Raw genomic sequence first — 19713 nt, forward strand, 5'->3', positions numbered from 1 at the left:
CTCATCTGAATTTCATAAATTCATGAAAATCCATTTTTTCTAAAATTTTTCTGAGTAGAAAATTGAAATGTTATTTATTTCATTATTACATCTTAAGTGTAATTATTTTTCCTGCTTTTACAGTGTTACATCAGAAGTAATTTCCCTATTAAATGCAGGACAAAGTAGCCCTCTTACAGTGCAGTGTTTTGCTAATAAAAAGGTATTATTACTGCTCTGTACTATTCCTAATGTTTTTAGTGTCTGTAACGTATGTAAAGCATCTGATACCAAAAATAAAATTGTTGAGTTGAGTTATAGCGACTATTATGCAGTAAATCCTTGTGATGAAAACAGTGAGTGTGTGAATTGTGCAGCTGACAATCGTTTCGGTGGACTGGTCGCGTTTATATGAAAAAGACAACGGGAATGATTTCAGTTTTTAATTAGTCCAAATTAGTCTGGGATGAGTAATATTTTTTTAGCCGATGTTATCAATTATTTGTGTTTCGTGTTTGGTCGCGAACAACCGCTCGATTATGATGTATTGTATACATACAGAAAAAAGTATTTTTGTCAGTAGAAAATGACCGCACGTCGGTTTTTTTGTATTTTTTCACGTTTACAGGTCTCCCAGAGTATATCACATTAAAATCTATCGATATTTTCAAATTTCTTTGAGAAAATGAACGCCGTTTATCGTTGAAAAATCCGTCAACCATCGGAAGTAAAAATATTATATTTCCTGTATGTTTAGTTTGATACATTGGTATTATCGGTACTAAAAATCATGATAAGTTAATTTGGAAAGAATTCGATGAAATTTCAATTAATGATAACGATAGTATTTCTGTTATCTACAAAACGAAAAACGTAAAGCTATTTTTTTTAGAACGGTTAGGCGCTTAAAACTACTGTGTAGTGTATATTAAATCTGTAAGTTCTTCGAGATTTGAGGGGAATCAGCTACCTTAGGTTGTTACGCGTCGTCAAAATTAATTTCGTTTCCCTACTTACATTTATTGGTTCTTTGATTCGTTTCATTGTTTCTTTGTTATTCTTTGTATGACTGATAAGGCTATTTTTTATGTTTCTTTTGCTTTTTTATGTTTTGAACTTAATCATTGTACTTTGTTTTGCTTATTTAATTCGAAGGCTACTTCTCTTTGAATGATTAAATTGATTCCTTTCGTAACAAAATTAAATCGATCTGTTTTTCTTTTAAGAACCTTAAAAAACGCTAAGCGTGTCATAATTGTTAAATATATATTACGCTTACATACATTCCCGTCTTAAATATGTCATTTCTTGACGCTCCCTCAAAAAGACCGAAAATGTTTACTAGATACAACCATAGGTTATCAAATCATTGTTTGGCTCCCATAAGTATGAATTGTCTAGACCGATATTTAGAAAATTAGATATGTTAACTTATCCTTGTATTTATATATATTTGAGTATATGAAATCATTGTTAAAAAAATCCACCGGTGTGGTCTAGTGATGAACTCGTCATCGCAAATCACCTGATTTCAAATTCGAGAATTCCTAGGTTTAAATCCTAGTAAAGGCGGTTACTTTTACACTGATTTGAATACTAGATCGTGGATACCGGTGTTCTTTGGTGGTTGGGTTTCAATTAACCACATACCTCACGAATGGTCGACCTGAGACTGTACAAGACTACACTTCATTTACATTCATACGTATCATCCTCTGAAGTAATACGTCACGGTGATTCTGGAGGCTAAAACAGAGAAAAAGAGTCTTTGTTAAAACACTCATCAGGTTGGTCTAATTGTGAACTCGTCATCGCAAATCAGCTGATTTCGAAGTCGAGAGTTCTAAGGTTTAAGTGATTTCCCCTTCTTCTGATGAAATGTTTTTATATGAAGTCCCAGGAAGGGGGAAGCGAGGGGTAGAGGTTTAGTCAGTAGTGCGTATACATACGCCCTTGGTTACAACTGGCGGAACCTGTTAGCGAGCCCGACACTGCTTAGGCGAAAATGGGGTTGCTCCACCTTTTTAAAAAAAAAGGTTCAAATACTAGTACAGTAAAGCCTTTACTAGTAAAGCCTTTATACTAGTAAACTTAATACTAGTAAAGCCTTTACTAGGATTTGAATATTAGCTCATGGATAACAGTGTTCTTTAATGGTTGGATTTAAATTAACCACACATTTCAGGAACGGTCGACCTGAGCTTGTACAAGACTACACTTTATTTACATTCATACATATCACCCTCATTCATCCTCTGATGTAATATCTTACGCTGGTTTCGGAGGCTAAACAAAAAAAGAGAGTCTTTCCTAAAGGATAGACACTTGTGCTTAATAACGAAATCAACTCCTACTATATCAGATAAAGGAACAATTTTTGTATAACTCAACACAATACAAGATTTATCGGGAAGTTCTCAACTTGACAAAGAAATCAAAGATTTTTCAGAATTCTTTTTTTAATTTTCAACTTAGCAACTTTGCAATTCGATACATTTATATCGATGACTTACCAACTTTTTAATACCCTTTGTGTAATGCGATTTACTCAATTCTCCACAATATAAGTTATTTCAGTTTTGACTCATCATCATTTCAAGTTATCAAACCTAAATAAAAACCTCGTCCAGCGAGCCATTTCTTCAGATTTAGTAAGAAGTAATCGCTGGGAGTCAAATCGGAAGCACGTGGAAGCAGTTCGAGTGGGTAGGTAATGGAGAGTTTTTCAACAACTCGAGTTGGGTGTACAGATGTATTATTGTGGTGAAAGAGCACTTTATTTTCGGCCAGATATGAACGTTTAGCCTGAATAGCGACTTTCAATCGGTCCAGAAATGAAGCCTAATACTTCCAGGTGGTGTTTCTATCTTTTTCAGGTACTATAGGGACCATATCATGATATTTTCAAAAAATCGTAGCCATAACGTTTCCTACAGATGGAACTATTTTCGCTTTTCTTTGGTGCGGTTTTATCTGTTCCCACCCACTATTTGTTCTCGTAATGATGAATTCATTTTCATCTACTATTGTATAAAGTCGAAGAAACTGAGAGAATTGCTTTTAAGTAATTCTAGACGACCTTGAGAAGTGTTCAGTCGAGTGCGTTTTCGGTCATCTGTTAATAAAAGAAGTGACATCCATCAACCGGAAAGTTTTTCATACCCAAAACATCATGTAAAATGTAGTGGATTCGATATATCGAGAGGTTTGTAATGTCAATAAACTCGAGACTTTCGATTTGAAATAATTTAACACCAATGGTAGATTTTTATGATGATTTCGTCATAAAAAGTCGTGTTGTTCTTCACAAGTCCCGAGCGTTCATCATCTTTAAAGGATGTGAAACCACGTTTAAATTCATCATCCCACTTTTTACCGTCGAAAACGAAGGGGAAGAATACTTTAAAATGGAATCTAAATCTTTTTGTATATCTGTCGGGATTATTTCTTTTAAAACAAACTTTTTTTAATAGCTCCAACTTCAATTTTTTTCAATTTTCAGAAAATGTTAAAACTTTCTTTACTCGATCGCCACAAACAAGCAAATAAATGCACATGTTTGAAACTTAGATGGCAGCAAGCAATCTAAAGAATCATACTTGACAAATATCATAGTCGTTTGGTCATTTCTGTGTCAGACCGAAAACGACCCTTTTACTTCGATTTAGAAGAAGTAAAGGGCCTTTTTTGCTTTCATTGTCATTTTTAATAAATTAACGACCCATTAAATAAAAAATCTTCCCACCAATTTATTGAAAATATATATGAATGATTTTCTTTTACAGAAACGATAACAACTCTATTGATGAACTTTTAAAAATAATTATTATTTTAATAACGATAATGGTTTTCGAAGCCTTTCATAATTTTTCTTTTTTTAATTTTTTCATGTATTAATTTTCAAGGAAACGAACATTTTTTTTTAATGCTTTGAAACATAAATAAACTTTTTCATGTACGGGATATTTTTTTATACAACGTTATTTGTTATAAAACACAAAAAAGAAGAACTGTTAAAAATTAAGAAACGAAATCTTGTTTTTTTAGTAACTATAAAAAATTACTTTTATACGCATTACGCATTTGAATACTAGATCGTGGATACCGGTGTTCTTTGATGGTTGGGTTTCAATTAACCACACATCTCAGAAATGGTCGAACTGAGACTTTGATACTCCCACACAACCTCCCAAGGGGGCAACGATCTCGATCTATACGACCTTCCCTGGGAAAACAGGAATGCATCCTGAAAATTTGAAAGCAATCGGTCGGTTGATTCTCGCGTGGTGCTGTTATTCTCTCATTATCCCTCTATTATTTCGAAAAATATCAAGTTTGATGCAACGTGCCAGTTGATGTCATCAGGTCACTTTTGGTCCTCTAATAAAATATAAGATTTAAAATTTATATAATTATAGATTCCGCTTACCAACCAATTTAATTAATTATTAATGTCCTACCGCTTTCGGAAGTTTTTTTTCATTTTCAGGAATGATAAATATGTATGTAAGTATTCACTTCACATATTAATTTGTGAATACAAGTTTATCACGTGTTCCTGAAGATGGAAAAATAACTTCCGAAAGCGCTAGGACATAAATAATTAATTACATTGGTTGGTAAGCGGAATCTATAACTATATATTTTTATATTATATATACCAACGGGCTATGCTAAATAAAATTATTCTAAAATATAACATTAGTTTTGCTCCATTTCGTATTAGCGTTACGAGCGCGCGCGCACACACACACACACACACACACACACTCATTTTTTTAATAGTTTAGATTTTAATGCTAAATATTTATCAGCTATTCTTTGCATTGTTGAAAAAATTTGTACATCCATCACAACACATTGTCAATAAACAATTAAAGCCTTTACTGGAAAGCGAATGCCTGCAATTTTACCAATGGTAGCCATTTTGAAAATGTGTTATATAATTGATATTAAAATTCTGTTGTAATTCTTCCTTCCTAATAAATAAAATTAAAACCACGATATTTCAAGGGAAAAGTCTTTTAATCTTACCACTTAACTTAATTTTCGAAATTTGAAAATATTATTTGAAAACTAGATACAAATACAATAGGTTTCCATTTAAAATAATATATATGGTTACCATATTTGATTTTACAATTGTCATACGTGCTGAAAATGGATACAAAAATGCAGGAAGTTTGTATTAACAGTATACTAGTAACATAATTTGTACCTCGTTCTTTCTCTTCTTAACAAAACTAAACAAAGTTCAGATCTGACAACACAATCTTTATGTTAGGAACTATTCAAATAAAGCATTGATTTTTTATTATAATTATGATTTATTATTCATTTATTAATCTAAAATTTAATTTTACATAAATAATATAATTTGTTTTTCTAAAAATAGGCTAGTACAAAAATAAATTATTTTTCTTAAATTTTGTTTTTCTTTAAACACATTTTTACATTACATTTACATTTTTAACAGCCTACATTGTATAATAATATAAGTTATTAATACTTATTTATTTTCTTACTCGAAAACAATTTCTATTTCCCAGTAAGATTATTATTTATTAATTTTTTTTACTGATTAATATAATAATAATATTTTATATTGTTTTTAAATTAATTAATTAATTATTGTTATTAATTTAATTTTATAATTAATTAATTAATTAATCAGTTAATGATTTAGCTGTACAGCGAGTCATATTTCATTTTCTGCGAGGTTTTTTCTTTTTCAGTGAAATATTGAAGTAAAGATATTCCCATGAGCTATTTGTTATTATGTTGTTGTTGACCGAATGATTTATTCTAGAAACCTGTAACAAAAAATAATGTAAACATGTTATTAATTAATTATTAAAAAAAAATATTCACATATTTATGAAACTACAAAATAAGATTAAAGATTATGTGAAAATTGTGTTTATAAAATTACTATATTATTATTTTTCAGCATAATTAATTATGTATTATGTTGAAATCTAGTTCATACCTGTAACGAATATTTTTTACATTCAGAATGTATCAAAAGTTCTCTCAGAACTTCCATAACCTATTCTACTTCTGAAAATAATGGAAATATTTTATATAAACATCTCTCCTAAAATGCTTCGTTTGCGAGTTACGGCTAATGAAAGAATTCGGTCGGATTTCAGCTACTCCGGTGAAATGAGGTCGTACTAAAATTTTTAGGAAGTTAATTAAGAAACAGGATTAATGATTTCTTATGGTTTTTTACTACAAAATTGATTAAAATAAATTGTAGAACCGTATATGCAATATTTTTTGAGATATCCGGAATGAAATCCAATAAATTGGGGTAAAACCCCCTTTTTGTGTTTGACGTACAATAATATTGGGTAATAAACACATAAAACTTTTAAACAAAACTTGTAGAAAATTTATATATGAACAAAATGGTTTAAGAAAACATGACTAAAACAAAGAAAAGTTAGAAGAATTCGTATTTTATTTAGAAACAGTACGTTACTACACATGACAGAAAAGTACTTATTTAATTTAAACAGAAAACAAATTTTTTGGTGATATGAAACATTTTTAAAAACAAAATTTACTGTTAAGAATTACTGTTAAAAAATCTAAAAAAAAACCTAGAAATTACACAAAAATAATAAAATAAAAATTACTTGGATAATATTTTTTTTTTATTGACAGAAATATAATAAATTATTTGAAAAATTATTATTTCAAAGTTGGCAATAAAATAACAACAGCTGATCAACAATATGCAATACTCTATTAGTATTTAAATCATTCTGTAAGATATATCGGGTACTGTGACTGTGTTGTCATTATGAAGTTTTTCTGTGAATTTCGTTTGAACGTGATCCGTTTTGCTATTGAAGTAATGCCGTACTGCGCAAGTTGTAGCTTCTCAGCCTTTCATCCAGAGGTCCCGGGTTCGAATACTGGTGGAGTACATTTTTGCACCCTACAAATCATTCATCTCATCCTTTGAAGCAAAACCTAACGGTGGTCCGGGGGTTAAATGAAAAAAATAAAATAAAGTAATGCTGTACTTATTTACAACAGAGGAATACGCTGAAGTGGTGTTCATTCTGGGTGTGTGTAATTTTAATCCTATAGCTGCTGCAGAATAATATGAAGTACGTTTTAAGAATCGCAGGATTCCAGATCTCAAAACAATTAGCGCGAATTTTCGCAATCTTCGCGAAACAGGTTCATTACCTAGTATTTGTACCAGCTACGAACAACGATGTGACCAATACGACGCTGTTATTAATGAAATTATTATCGCTGCAGTTCAACGCAGTCCATGTGTCAGTTCACGACATCTTTCTAAGCGGATAGGAATTTCTCATTCGATTTTGTGGAGGACACTTAAACAAAATAAATTTTATCCTTATCATAAACACCAGTTCAACATCTACAGCCAAGAGATGGTCCGCTTTACTTGGAGTTCTGTAACTAGTGAAATACAAATTGACAACTCTACAAGTATGTTTTGTTTACCGAAGAGGCAAATTTCATTCAATATGGACCTCCAAAGGGATCCTCTCACCGGGACTCCGGTCTTAATGCCTTGCCTCTAACAAAGAACCCCCAACGGGATCCCCCACTGGCCTTACATTCCCGCCCCAGAGGCGCTGCGAAGGAGTCCCCGTCCAATCATTGACGGTGGGACGCCGTAGCCTCCCACCTCTCCTGGATGAGACTGTCCCTTACAGACTCCCATCGGCACTGAGCAGGCGGCGCATCTTCATGTCGCAGGTGAAGCCTTGCATACTGTACCCTCGGGTGTATGTCCATGCAACTGACAGGAAGGACACCGAGCCTCTCATCGTTAGTCCTTTCGTAGATGACTACGCCTTCACCACAGGTGAAACAGTAGCCGCTACGATCTGGCCCGGTACACGAATTGGCTCTGTGGCCAGGCTTCCAGCAGCGAAAACAAAGGTCGTCAAATTAACGTCTCATAGCCCTACAAGCTACTCATCCAATACGAATACGTCCATCAGCCAATAATTTTTCCACAAGGATGAGCGGCACAGCTACAGTGACCACTTGCGTCGCACCATAGGCCGGTCACATGGACATGTTATTATTAATAATAATAATCACAACGAATAAATCTAATAAAAGTACCGAACCGTTTACAATTTTAATTACGTAACTCATATTTTGCGTTCAGATCTGGTAAAACATTATTTAATTAAATGTATTTCAATTATTATTAATAATATTTTTTAAATATAATTATCAAAGCGCAGTATTTTCAATAGAAAACTAATTAAAGCATGAACGGCTTAAGCTGACTTCTATTTATAAGGATATTCTGAACAGTTTGAGTTACTTATTTCACTCAACAGAATGGGTGTTCATTATTAATGAATTTTTTTCTCCAAATAATATACTTAGAATTTTTTCTACAATTCATTTCCTCTTTACACATAATTTACTCTACCAAAAAATTTTCTACTTACTGACTTTCATTTATTTCGTTCAAAAAATTTACAAATTACGTTTTAAAACTGTCCTCCTTGTTACCAAGTAATTTTGAGTCTTTTTTTTTAAACTTAATGTTATATGTGTTCCTTCTAAGAGATATACTTTCACAAAAAATTATTTAAATCTGCTTCGAGAAATTATATTATTTTCAAATAAAATAGTAATTTTTGTTATACCTCAATTATCTCGCTAAATAATTTTTGTAATAACTTCAATGAACTAAAAAGAGTTTTTTTTTTTTTGTTATTGAGCGATACGTTATACTTTTATCATAAGTCAAAGTGACAGGATACCTCGAGAGGATTTGAACTATAATCAGGAATATCGATCGAAGGATATCTCAAATAATAATCCTAGTTATAGAAAAATTTCTCTCCTGCTAACGTTCCTCATTGAGGTTGTTTAATTTTCCCCACGATCCAACTATTTTTTTTTTTATGCTTGATACTTTCTACCCGATTTGGGTTCAGTGGGTTCAGTTGGTCTGTACTTGAATTGCGGGGATCTAGGGATATGCAATTTCTCCAGTGATCTAGTTGAGTTCTAGGTAGGGTTTAAAGTGCATCTAGCAGATCAGTCTACTTCTGAACCGGTCGACCCGGTGACTAGACAATAAACCTGCTACACGTAAGCTTAATTTTGATGCTTATCAGCTAAGGCTGAGATTTCTAATTTCTTTAATAAAATATAGATTTATATAATAAATGTATTTTATTGAGTTCATAAAACACATATTATTAAAGGTGCTCAAATTTTACAGTTTATTCTCATTTTTATTCCGTGGTCTTAGATCCTCGCTTGCTTAATCCATCCCTACATAATAAACATTCAAGTTGCGGAAGTATCTGTATTTTTTGGAAACTTACATCTTTGGTTAATATGGAAAACTGGAGGATACGTTTCCATAGCAACAGTATTCACCAATTAATTAGTTAGTTAGAATTAGTTAGAACCAATAGTAAGTTAGTTAAAACCAGTTAATTAGTTAGTTACAAACTACACAATTTCTAGTATTTTCACAACCAATGAATACTAGAACTATGTCTCCATTTAACTGACCACTGATGAATTACGTTTATAAAAAAATTATTTATAACTTATAAGAAAACTCAGTATAAATAACAAAAAATTAGAAAATTTTACAACAAAATTACAATTATAATCGATTCATTTAAAGAGCTATCCGGTTGTAAACAAACCGCGTGGCGTTGTAATTGTCTGTTTCCAAAATTACGCATATAAAGTATATTTTTTGATGTTTTATGTTTGATTTATAATGTAATTTATATTTGATCTTTTCATTTGATGTAGATTGAATTGAATTATTTAGGGATTAATTGCACAGTGGCGGCTCGCGTATAGGCACTGTGGAACAGCAGAACCCCCTATTTCCACTAGATATTAATGATTACATTTAATATAATGAGTCCTTTTTTCTTTAATTCTTTCTTTATGCTTGTACAATAAATAATCCTTAAGCTTAATCTCGGTAGCCATCCCCCAGTTTAAGAAAAATGTAAAATAATCTTTGCATGGAACTGTGTGCTTCACAGTTCCAACGGCGTGGTGTTTGGCTGTTGTACGCATGCTCACATAGGAAGCTGCACGCGAGGTTGCGAGGGAAAGAGAGCACTAAAGCTCCCGCAATGCCGACCCTGGCGTGCTGGTGAAAGGTAGTTTTTTTCTCCGTGTGTGTATGGAACGTTCCTTGTTAGTTTCCTTTTTTAGTTTAGTCGGTGGAAGGAATATGAAATTGGTTTTGTTGTTTTTTTCAGTCATGTTCAGAAGATGGTGGAAAGTAAGAGTTCTTTGATTACCAAATCTATCCAAAAATAGGCTGGAAAGGCGAAAGAGAAAGTAACTAGTAAAAACTAATTATTACTACAGTTAAGAAAAAGTTCAAAATCCAGTTTTTTTTATATTTTGGGCTTCTTTGGACACTTTTTGTCCAGTCGATTGCAATCAAAAGGGGAGGTGACAACTAAATGTTATAACAGCCTTAAATCCAAAATTTCGACATGCTACGGTTAATCGTTTTTGAATTATGCGAGATAGAAACGTACGTGCGTACAGACGTCACAGAGAAACTAGTAAAAATGGATTCAGAGATGGTCAAAATGGATATTTTCATTGAAATCTGAAAACCGAAATTTTTTGCGATCACAGTATTTCCTTTACTTCGTACAAGAAAGTAAAAAAGCTACAACCACAAATTATTTTACACTTACAATAGATCTTGCTCCTGTTCAGTCTACCTCTGTCTCAATCCCTTTGTCTACTTCTCTTTTATCAGATACTTATTCAGTTCGCCCCAGCGGCTCTTTATTTTTAAGAAAATATTGGACCTGTGCGAGTGGTAGCGTCTCGACCTTTCACCCGGAGGTCCCGGGTTCGAATCCCGGTCAGGCATGGCATTTTCACACACGCTACAAATCATTCATCTTCATCCTCTGAAGAATGCCTAACGGTGGATCCGGAGGTTGAATAAAAAAAAAAAATATTGGACCAATATTCACCAAAAAATGTATTTATCTGTATGTATACCTACAAGTAAAAATTTTGATAGATATATATATATATATATATATATATATATATATATATATATATCAGAATGTTTACTAAATAAATGTTTATGTATATATATATTTATATAAACGAGTATTAACTTATTACGACATAATAGTCGTAAACAACTTACGGACAAGACGTTACATATTTATTGACGTATAAATTATTTTATTATTTGACGATCGACTGTTATGTATATAACAATTTTAACTTAAATTTAATTACAATTATACATAGAGAATTTATACATATGAATATTAAATTAACTAACAACTTCAATAGAATCCGTGATGATACGGAAATTACTTCAAAAGCGCTAGGACACATACCTTGAAAATTGTTGATTAGTGAAAAAATTAATTTATACAAATTGTATTAATATCAATGTGCCAAATGCTTAGAAAAATTTTTTTTTTATTTGAACTTTTTTTTTAAAATTAATATCCAAAACTAGATATTGCAGTAATTTTAACTGCATATTCAATATATGAAATTTACTGTATATAGTACATTTAACCGTTAATTTCTAAGAAGAAAGAATTTTAAGCGAACGTGAACCCAGCTCGAAAGGTTCATCACGTGATTACTTTAAAATAGTAATAGAACTTTCTCATGAAACTCGGGTCAAACTCATCACTGACCGTTCTCTTCAGACTCTCTTTTTTTTACGTGTAATCTACGCAGTTGATAGATGTATGCATCTATCTTCCAATTGCTTGTATTCGTACATGTAAAACGTCCAATCACTTATATATTATGGTGTCCTTCACCGTTTTATATTCTTTGTTGAAATGATAATACACTGACATGGAAAGGAAACTGGAAACGTAATACTAACATTTCCGGTTTTATGAAAGGTAAAAGTAAATCTAGTAAATAAACTATAAGTTTAGAAAATAATAGAAATAAATGTTTTTTTTTTTTTTTATGTTAAGATTTTACTCTAGTTGTATTTTATATAAAACGGTCAATAATACATCTTCGTACGAGCAAATGTAATAAACCTGTGTAAATTTGCAAAGTGTGTTGGAATACCTGTCAGGTTGCTTTCTTATATGGTTTATTTTGATTAAATTTTATTTTTCGAAAAAGTTTATATTATTTTATATTTTACCGGTTTTCAAATTATTCTTTTAGATTATCTCCAATAAAAGTATTAAACTATAAAGTGTTTTTGTTACTCTTAAAATATAATTTCTTAAAATATATAATTTCTCTTATAATTAAAATTAAATCAGAGGATGTACCAAGGTGAAATTATTTTATTACTATTTTCCTTAGAAATCTATCTTGAGTAATGAGCCCCATCAAACCAGTATCACTTTTTGCTTTTTTGTATTTTTTCTCCAGCTCATCCTCTCATCACCACCCTCCTTCTGTTCATTTATCCTCCAAGAAGTCTTCTAAGGACTTTCTTTTGTTTTTAAGCCGGGCGGATTGCAATCAATAACTTTAACTGCACACCATCAAGATCTTTCTTCAGTGTATGTCCAGAAGAACACAATTTTCGTCTTCCAATTTGAGCATTTCCTCCTTTAGTTATCTGTTTTGAGGATTTCCTTTGTGCAATTTTCTTCTATATCAGTTAAATTTTTTTTTTAGTTCCTAACTAAACTGATTTCCTTTTAAATCACTCATAATTTTTAATCTTTTGTTACGTATTCTAGCACTAATTTAATCAATCTGTTTCATCTCGGCAAGGATGATCCAAACAAATTAGTTTTCCTACTTTGAATTGTTCTAATTAAACTTCTATTCTCGTTCACTTTTTTCATTTTGTCTATCCGTTTAATCATTTTCTATATTCACATTTCAAATGTTTCCAGTCTCTCTTTGTTTCTGTGTTTCACATCCATATTTAAATAAAAGTACATTCCAAATGTAAAACTTTACGATACTCTTACCTTTAAATCTAACGCTGTCTTACTACTTAATAATTACTCGTATTATCTTGTTCAATTAAATGCATAAACTTTTCATATCTATTTATTTTGATAATAGCTATCAGTCCCTAATTTGTCATTTTATCAGTGCATCTTTTATTCAATGATTTTTTGAAGATGTCTGTTAATAAAAAGCTGAAACATTTTTGTGTTATCTTTACTTAATGACCAACCTTTACAGTTGGTCTTAAATATGCATTTAGTACTTAATACCCCTACAGGACGTACCTACGGCACGCCTCTGCAGCTAGGCCCTCCGGGCGGGTTATCCTGGGGGCGGCGTCTCGGAATAGGATTATTAGGTGCCCAAAATTGATTACCTCAGTGTAAAAATATATATTTTTTTTAATGATGAAAATTGGTATAACGAAAGTTAAATTAGAAATTTAACTCAAGAAATTGACACTAACGTATCGGGATTTTCCGCTACTGATCGGTACATTCCGGTGCCTACTTTTTGGTTATAGTTCATTATTTTATGAAGAAAAACAATCACATGAATAAATAAAAAAAACTTTTAAAACATCATTCTTAAATTAAACGCACTGAAAGATAAAAAATAATATTAGTCCGTTTAATTAAATTGCAGTGTTTTTTGTTTTTTTTTACATATTTTTTATTTCTCCGTTTTAATGTATTTAATATAAGACTGGTTTTTAAAAAGTTTTTTTTATATATTTTATACTTTTTAGTCTTCATTAGTTATACTTTACAGCTGCGCTAGCGCACAGGTTTGAGCGCATTTAGCGAAAGATCGGATCGGTACGTTTTACAGTGGGTGAGTGCAATCAAAACATAGGGCTTAACGATTTAATCTCCGGATAACACAGATCCGGTCGATCAAGAGTGTACCCGATGCGTTAAACAGTTAGCTCTTGATCTGCTGATACATTCGCCGTTTGAATCGTGAAAATCGGTCGAGCGGTTGTCGAGATATTACGGTGGTACCCCATCGCATCCACCCCAATTTCCGCCCCGCGGGCACTTGAAAATATTATCATCCGACGGGTACCACTAGGAACGAATGGGTTATCATGTAGGGAGTCGAAAAATTTTTTCAGAGCGGTAGGACCGACCTTTTTCGAGATATTTCCGATTTCGTTCGAAAATTCGAATCAGGTTAAAAAGTACTAAATTTTCCCAAAACTTCGATATATATATATATATATATATATAACGTATATATATATATATATATATATATATATATATATAATAACGTATATATATATATATATATATATATATATATATATAACGTATATATATATATATATATATATATATAACGTATATATATATATGCGTTATATCGATATATAATAATATAACAAGTACACACCCGGAGGTCCCGGGTTCGAATCCTGGTCAGGCATTTTTCACACACGCTACAACAAATCATTCTTCTCATCCTCTGTACAGTAATGCTTAACTGCGGCCCCGGAGGTTAAACAAAAAAAAAAAAAAAAAAAAAAGTACACACCTGACCATAACGAGACATGTACTAACGAATCGGGATTTTCCGCTAGTGATCGTTACATTCCGGTGTTAGGCTAAGGGGGACGCACACCCAGGCACACATACAAATGCCGTGTAGTAGGGTAGGATTGCTTAGTTGAATAAATAGTAGATTCACTTTCCGAATTTTACGAATCCAGAATTTTATTCTATACCAGCCGTGTAAGCTATACAAACTCTCCCGGTGTACACATTTCTATCCATCTTCAATATGTTCTACTATTTACTCTTTGATAGGCTCTTATAATTTTTTTTTTTAATTCATAGACTTTGTACCTGAGTTGATCTATACATTATTTGGAGGAAATAAATATGATTTTCCAAGTAAATTATTCTTTCACTTATACGTTTTTAAGGGATAAATTATTAACGATTATCCCATGCCTATACCAAAAATTCTAAGGGCTTTCTGGGCGGTCAATGTGATTCGTTATATGAATTATCTAGATGATTATTTCAAAATTATTTTTGAATTGTTTTAATTAAGTTTTTTTTAAAGATTGGTTACGCTTACTTTTTCTACAAAAATAGTTTGTTTTTTTCTATTTTTGGTTTTAATTACAAGATCCTTCAACTCAATAATATAAAATAAATAAAAAATCATCATTAATTTATAAGCAGCCTTTGTTGTTGCCTTTTGTTTTAATTTTTCGTAATTTTTACTGTGTTTTTTATGGGTTACCAAACATTTTTATGAACATATTTTATCAATTGTCACTTTAATCATGGTATATAGTTTTATCATCAACTAGAAGTAGAATAATAACCAGGATAGGCATGATTTATTTAGTCAAAAGTTAATTGGTGGATCTAGTTGCTAGAAAACGTTTCCCCTAGTTTCCTAAATTAACCAGTAATACTCGTTTCTACAAGTACAATTACTATCACCACCTGATTATCTTATATGCAGAGACGGATTAAGTAACCGAACGCCTGTTACACTAATCAAGAAAAAAAATATTTTTTTCCTGTATTTGGAATCGTACATGGTAGAAGCTAGTTACATGCGAACATGGCTTCTTAGCTGCAGTAACATGTGTAACTAATTCTGGGATGCTGAATTCAAAACATTTATCAGAATTCGTGTAATACGTTCCGTTTTTTAGATAGCCTACATACAATTTAGACATACGATTTATTTACTAATAAATGCATAATCACTGTGAAATCTTCTAGCAATGTCGGATTAGATGACAGAATAGGTAAGGTAACTCCTTTCCACGTGGTACCGGCTTTACAGCGTGACGATAAATCTGTATATTTTATGAACGTTCTATTTTTGAATGAAAATCCAAATATATTTGTATACAAAAGTAGCAGTCGGTAAAGCGGTTCTTAGGTTCACGCCAAACCATCAATGCAGCAAACGGTATGGCTCGTCGTTCCCCCTTCACCCATCAGTTTGAGTTACTGAGCACGATGTGCAAATAACATGAGGCACCCAGATTTTATCTTGATCCACGAGTACATAATCAGAATAAAATTTATAAATTGTTTTTATCGATTCAGAAATAGTCTTTCTTTGAGATTTAGGCATAAATAACCACATATATAATTTACCACATATATATCAAAAATTGTCTGGATGATTTGAACATTCACAAACTTTTGCAGAAGCCGTATTGAAGCAAATAAATACGAGAAAAATCACTTTTTTATTATAAAGAATTGATGAAAATAATATAGTAAAACTTTAATAACTCCGTCAAAACACAACACACAGTATAGACAAGTGAAGCTAGACTGAATAACATTTTAAGTTCTGTAGCAGACAACAGATGTCTATATGATGTCATCATACAGACATGTTTGTACGTATCTACGTCTCATGATACAGTGAGTGTATACATATATTTTTTTTTCTTTGTTAAGCATTCATGCATATTGTTTAAAAGTAAAAATTGTAACCAGTAGTTGATCAAAATAAGTTTTTATAAAAAATGTTTACAAATTTATGATTTACGTAAAACCCTTCGTGGTAACACAATTTCAATAGTGTATTTGAAATCAGCACCCGAATTACAGTGAGAAAAGTTATGTAATATGTTAGATACAAATTTTGTGTTAATTAATTATCAAAGAATTAAAGTGAGGGTAAACCGTATAATAAATCGGGTACACCATGACGCTTAGTTATATATTTTATGAGCTCAAGTACTTATTACATATATTTATATTTTATTTACCAGATCAACAATCTTAGTCTTATCTAATAAGCATTGAAACCAGTTTTATTATAACAGGTTTATAGCCACCGAATTTATTATCAGTATAGCCACCGAAATTATTCACTGGTAGATTACGTCACTAGCTCGTATGAAACTTATTCTAGGAAAATCTTTCCCAACCTTTTACTTCTGCTGACCGGCGAAAATAGGAAAAATATTTTGCGGACCTGCGTCAGTCAAAAAAAAAAATAATAAAAATATATAAATAGAAGTACTATGTGCGGTAGAAACGCTGAAACTACATAAAGTACAGGACGTAGAGAGAATAGAAAAAATAGAGAGAATAATCTTACGGAAAATATTAGGCCCAAAAAACAACACAGGACTAGATTATAAACAAAGATCAAACCAAGAGCTATATTCCAAAATAGAAAAAATAACACATGTAATCAGGAAAAGAAGAGTGCAATTCTATGGACACATATACAGAATGGAGAACACCAGACTAACAAAACATATCTTCACCCTACTAAAGACTCACAAGAACAAAATAACCTGGCTTAAAGAAATAAACAATGACCTAGTAAACAACTCAATAGACTCAGACATTTTAAAAGACAGAGCAACATTGAGAAAAACAATACAGGAATTAGAGTTTCAGGAGAGGAAAAAACTCACTTGTAGAAGAGGGAGAAAATGGACTCAAGAAGACAAAGAACACCACTCTAAAAAAATGAAAGAAGCATGGGCTAAAATGTTGATTAAGCGTACCCTCTAAACGGGCTATTCGAAAATAAAAAAAATATATATAATTAAGTATTTAATTTATTAAATCTGTTACAAATTTTTAATTAGTACATTTGATACTGCTTATTTTTTAATAAATTTTATATACGAGGATTCATTCGTTTTTCGGGGCCTGCGCATTTTGCTTATATAATTGCCGCGTGCAGTACCCGAAATCCTTCGAATGTAGTTGCAGCGCAGGGGTGTGATTCGTTGAAAAAATTGTTGAATCGATTACATCTAAAATATTTAATTATTTCAAATTAGGATGTATATTTAATACGTCCTCTTATGATGTATACACTTTGTTTATATATTTAGGTTTATATTTTTGGAAAGTAGTTGAGAGGTTTAAATAACCTTCGAGAGGATATTAAAATTTTGTTAAGTTTTCTCGAACCGGCGGCAAAGCCGGTCCGTGGAACCCACCGGGTTGGTCTAGTGGTGAACGCGTGATTTGGAAGTCGAGAGTTCTAGCGTTCAAGTTCTAGTAAAGTAAGTTATTCTTACACGGATTTGAATACTAGATCGTGGATACCGGTGTTCTTTGGTGGTTGGGTTTCAATTAACCACACATCTCAGGAATGGTCGAACTGAGACTGTAGAAGACTACACTTCATTTACACTCATACATATCATCCTCTGAAGTATTATTTGAAAGGTAATTACCGGAGGCTAAACAAGAAAAAAAGCGGTTCGTGGACTAGTGGTTGGGAAACACGGCTCTGGAACACAACTAGATGACTGAAAAATGCATCTCCACAGTCCAGGTTTGGACTGAACGGAAATTTGACTCGATTTGCTGTACCCAAATCGGAAATAAAGGATTAAATGGTAATAAAATTAATTCACTATTAATAGGTGAATTAGAGAATCTTAACGCTACCACAAGAGAAATATTTCTAACGGGGGATTATCCTTAAAAATGTCCTCCAGTCCCACATTTGTTCCACATCATATCGAAAAAATAGGCGTAATAAAAACATCATGTACCGATCAGTAAATTTGGACTGGCCAGTTCAATTGTATCCTACAAAAAACTTTTTTTTCCAAAATCTAAAGAGATCCCCAGAGAACAGTTTCAGTCTTATTGAAGAAATTTCTCACCAATCCCGGATTATTTAGCTATAACTATTTTATAGAATTATTATCTCATTTTGTCAGACCTTTCATTATTAGTTATTATTTTCAATATTTAAAAAAACTTTTAGTCTCTGATGTCACGACTTCATTATTATTCTTCATTCCTTTTGCCAGTACATTATTTCTTGTCGTTATAGGATAAAAAAGTATTTTCGATTTTATGCTTTGATGTCGGTTATCGATTAAACAGATGATTCGGTTAAACGATCCTTTGAAATGTAAGAGTAAGTTATATCTTTTCCTACCTTAATTAAGTTTTTATCTTATATATTTATATTTCTAATTTCTATATTATGGTAATTTGTTGTTGACGTGTAAATTAAAACCCTAAAAAAAGTGACATTGATTACTGCAAAAAACAATTCTACTGAAACATTTCACTTCTGTTATTCCCGTGATGCTAATTATTTTTAATAAATAGTTTTAAAAAACTATAAAAAAAAATTTAAGTGGTATTACATTTGTATGCATGTATTTATGTAAATTCTCTGTAAAGTATCTAATTATTTAAATTAATTAAAATAAAATGTTTTATTGCTTTGTTTAACAAGTTCATGATTTTTTTTTATTTTAAAGGAAAAATACGCTTTACGTTTAGTTTTGACTGATTAGGTAAACAAACTAATTTATGCTTTTAAATAATCATTATATTTACAATAAGAAAAAATTACTTTCATTTTTTTAAACGTTTTTTCAGAATTTTGTGCATTAAATAAATTTCTACTTTCATTAGATTATTTAAATAAAACTAGAATTAATATTATAGTTTGGTTCACTTATAATATTCTTTCCTCGGAGACCAGGTCTCTATCTATACTTTTTAATACCTCACGCTTCTAACCACTGAGCAGGGAGAACCGGGCTTGTCCAGGTTCTCCCTGGACAAGCCCTGAGACAACCCAGGGTTCTCAAACCAAAAGACAAATCAAACCAAATTTGTCAGGGTTCTCCCTGGACAACCTGGGGGTTTGGACCCCCAAATCCCCAGGTTTGGGGTCCAGGCTTGCCCCTGGACCCCCAAACCAGCAGCCGGAACTGGGTCTTTTATTTTGCCCCATCCCAGCCTAAGAACTCCGGAGTCCCCGGGTCGATCATCGTAGACGACACACCTCGGCATA

General features: G+C 31.8%; 1 protein-coding gene across 1 annotated transcript in view; it reads right to left on the minus strand.

The window, feature by feature from the left end:
* Nucleotides 1–5315: 5315 nt before the first annotated feature.
* The window catches only part of LOC142331257 (uncharacterized), a 120022-nt gene continuing 105624 nt past the window's right edge, over nucleotides 5316–19713 (minus strand). The window contains exon 5 of the mRNA XM_075377021.1: nucleotides 5316–5792. The gene's annotated coding sequence lies outside the window, so the exon portion shown is untranslated. The remainder of the gene's footprint in view (nucleotides 5793–19713) is intronic.

The sequence above is a fragment of the Lycorma delicatula genome, chromosome 10 (assembly GCF_047948215.1).
Source record: "Lycorma delicatula isolate Av1 chromosome 10, ASM4794821v1, whole genome shotgun sequence".
NCBI classification, from domain to species: Eukaryota; Metazoa; Arthropoda; class Insecta; order Hemiptera; family Fulgoridae; genus Lycorma; species Lycorma delicatula.